The sequence below is a fragment of the Grammomys surdaster genome, unplaced genomic scaffold (assembly GCF_004785775.1).
Source record: "Grammomys surdaster isolate TR1022 unplaced genomic scaffold, NIH_TR_1.0 243, whole genome shotgun sequence".
Classification (NCBI taxonomy): Eukaryota; Metazoa; Chordata; class Mammalia; order Rodentia; family Muridae; genus Grammomys; species Grammomys surdaster.
In genome coordinates this window covers 9,026,425-9,030,022 of record NW_021604688.1, presented here as the reverse complement: position 1 = coordinate 9,030,022, position 3,598 = coordinate 9,026,425, and the positions used below count along the sequence as shown (strand labels likewise).

General features: G+C 40.1%; 1 pseudogene; it reads left to right on the top strand.

The window, feature by feature from the left end:
* Window positions 1-3,002: 3,002 nt before the first annotated feature.
* Window positions 3,003-3,285, top strand: LOC114627165 (annotated as a pseudogene).
* Window positions 3,286-3,598: the final 313 nt, after the last annotated feature.

Here is a 3,598-nt window from a genome sequence, read left to right as displayed (position 1 = left end):
GTTGAAATATGTCTTAAAGAATCTTTGGATTTCCTAAGTGTCTCTTGCTCTGCCCCAGTTTCATTTCTTATTTTGTTAATTTGGATATTCTCTCTGTGTCTCTTAGTTGGTTTGGCTAGAGGTTTATATGGCTTGTTGATTTTCTCAATTAACCAACTCTTTGTTTCATTGATTTTTTTGTATTATTCTTTTTGTTGTTATTTTATTGATTTCTGACTTCAGTTTTATTACTTCCTACCTCCTACTCCTCTTGGGTTTCCTTTTTATTGGACTAGAGCTTTTAAATATGCTGTTAAGTTGCTAGTATGAGATCTCTCCAATGTCTTTTTAAGGCACTCAGTGCTATAAACTTTTCTCTTGTCACTGACCCTTATCTTGACCCTGAAGCTATTCAGTTTCCATGACTTTGCATGCTTTCTATTTCTGTTGTTGTTAATATCCAGCTTTGTGCTCTGGTGTTCTGATAAGATGAAAAGGGATACTTTAATTTTCTTGCATCTGTTGAGACTTGCTTTATGGCCAAACATGCATGTCAATTTTTGAAAATGTTTCATGAGGTACTGAGACGATTGTGTATTCTTTTGTGTTTGGGTGAAATGTTAGGTTGTTTGATTCATAATGTTTGTCAGCTCAATTATTTCACTGTTTAGTTTTGGTCTGAATGAATGTTTACTTCTGAGAGTGAGATATTGAAGTCTTGTACTATGAATTTCTGAGTCCAATGTTTAATTTAAGCTTCTATAATGCTTCTTTTTTAAATATGGATGTCCTTGCATTTGACACATAGATGTTAAAAATTGGTATGCCTTAGCTACGGTTTTAAAAACAGCTATGAACAGACCCCATGTCTAAGGCAACTCTTATAGGACAACATTTAATTGGGTCTGGCTTGCAGATTCAGAGGTTCAGTCAGTCCATTATCATCAAGGCAAGAACATGGCAGCATCCAGGCAGGCATGATTTAAGCAGAACAGAAAGTTCTCAATCTTCATCTGAAGAATGCTAGGAGAAGACTGGCAGCTGGGATGAAGGTTTTAAACCTCTTGCCTACAATGACACACCTACTCTAACCTGGACATGCCTCCTATGGTGCCACACCCTGGGCCAAGCCTATACAAACCATCACATCCCACTCCCTGGCCTCCATAAAATTGTTCAAACATATGAGTCTATGGAGTCATACCTACCCATAGCATAATGAAAAATACATTTAGTCCAACCTCCAAAGATCCATAGTTTATAGTAGTCTCAACAATTTTAAAAGTCCAAAGTTTGAAGTCTCTTCTGAGATTCATCGAATCACTTGACTATAATACCAAAAGCAAGACAGGAAACCACCTAGGCAAAGTCCGTAATCTGTATCTCCATGTCTGATGTCCAAGTGGTCTTCAGATCTCCACATCCTTTTTCATCTTTATTGAGTGCAACAAACTTCTTTCTTCTGGGATGTTTTCTCTCCATTACCAGTTTTCCTTCATAGATATCCCATGGTTCTGGCATCTAAAGATATTTTAGGGTTTTTAAGGCAACTTGAACATTAACGCTATTTGTTCCAATATCTGATATCCATATATAATTTTCTAGACTCCTCCAAAGAGCCTATATCACTTCTCTAACTCTGCTCTCTGTAGCACACTAAGCTCTGGTTGACTCCACTCCACTTCTGTTGCTGTTCTTGGTGGTCGTCTCATGGTACTTGAATCTCCAATATGCTGAGGTCTTCTGCTGCAACTAGGCTTCACCAATAGCTACTCATAAACTCTCTTCATGGTGCCAAGCCTCAATTTCTTTGCATGGCCCATTCAGTCCCTGAGTGTCAAATGCAACTGAGGCTCTGCCTTCACCAATAGTCTTCCATATTCTCTCATAGTGCCAAGCCTCAGCTGCTCTTCATGACCCCTTCATGCCTTTAAAACTAGTACCAACTGGGTGACTTTTACAGATTACCAAGTACAGCAGCATGAGGTACAACCTTGTCTATCTGTGGAACACAGCTTCTTTGTGCTTTCAGAAAATACTTCCAAGATTTCAACTCAGTGATTCTTGTCTATTAATCACTGCTAATTTATTAATTCCAGCTAACAAGCATCAATTGTCCCAGTAGTCTCTTTCTCCTCTTGACTGTAATGCCAGGGCCAAATGGCTAAAGCTGATGAATCTTGTTGATTGCTAGAGCTAGGACGTGGCTCCCTCCCATTCGATTACATGATCACCTTCTGTTCCCCAAACGTTTCACTGCCTAAGCTTGGCTTTCCTGAAAAGTGTGCTGTAAATTAACCTTGGACTCAGAGATCTGCAGGCCTGTCTTATATGTGCTGGGATTAAAGGTGTGGTGGACCACACCTAGATTTAAGCTTTTCTCTACTTAGAACTTGCTCTATAACAGGCTGGCCTGTAACTCAGAGACTTGCTTGTCACTGTCTCCTAGAATTAAAGACGTGTACCACCTGTATCTATGCTTTTCATGGCCACTATGCCTCAAGGTCCAGATGAAAAGCCTATTTCTTCCCGTCTCAAGATCTAGATCACAAATATGGCTTCTATTTCTGGAATGTAGTTCATTCTAGATTAAAATTCAGAACTATTCCTTGTTCAACTGCAAACAGAAATGATAAGCTTAGCTGAGTGGGATCTTGCCCTGAGATCACCAGTCCTTTAGTTTCTTTATCTCCTTGAACACAGGATTCAGCTCCAGTTCACTTTCTGGTGCCCCTTTAATACTTGAACCACTTATTTTATATTTTTTCTTTCTAACCTTATTACACTTGTTCAAAACACTCTTCATTAGACTTAACCAGAAAACAAAGTCTCTGTTGAGTTTGAGACTTCCTTTGTCAATGCAATTAATACAAATTTCTTTACCTTAAAATCAGGTAGACTCTTCAGAAATGGGCAAAAAATAGCCAAATTATTCACCAAGGAACTCAGGTCCCTGGCTGGGGTTATGCACTGCTTTACACCATCCTCCAGTCCTCACTTGCAGTCTCTCTGCCACCACGCCTATGTTCATCATGAACACCAATGTTACCCGAGCCTCTGTGCCAGAGGGGTTTATCTCCAAGCTCACCAAGCAGCTGGCACAGGCCACTGGTAAGCACAAACAACCTGTGTGCCCTCTGCCTGCACAGAATCTGTAAGATTGGTGGTACAGAGAATGGTACCAACAGCAAGCTGCTGTGCAGTCTGCTGTTAGATCGCCTGAACATCAGCCTGGTCTGAGTCTACATCAACTATTTTGACATGAACTCAGACAACGTAGCCTGGTATGGTTCTACCTTCATTTGAGTCCTGGTCTCACTCAGCTGTACTGCTGTTCTTTGAGCCTTGCTGCATGCAGTGTTCTGTGTTTATCCACCCAAATAAATGGGAAAAAGAAATTCTTCACCAAAATATTACAAAACCAGTCTCTCTGTAACCTATTAATATTCTTCTCCTCTGAAACCACCACAGCCCGGCTTCTCCAGTTCAAGTCACTCTCAGCAACAAAATCTTCCATATTCCTACTAGAGTAGCCCATTAAGCCCCACTTAAACAAACCTACTGCTTTCTAAATCCAAAGTCCCAAAATCTGCATTCTTCCAAACACAAAACAAAACAA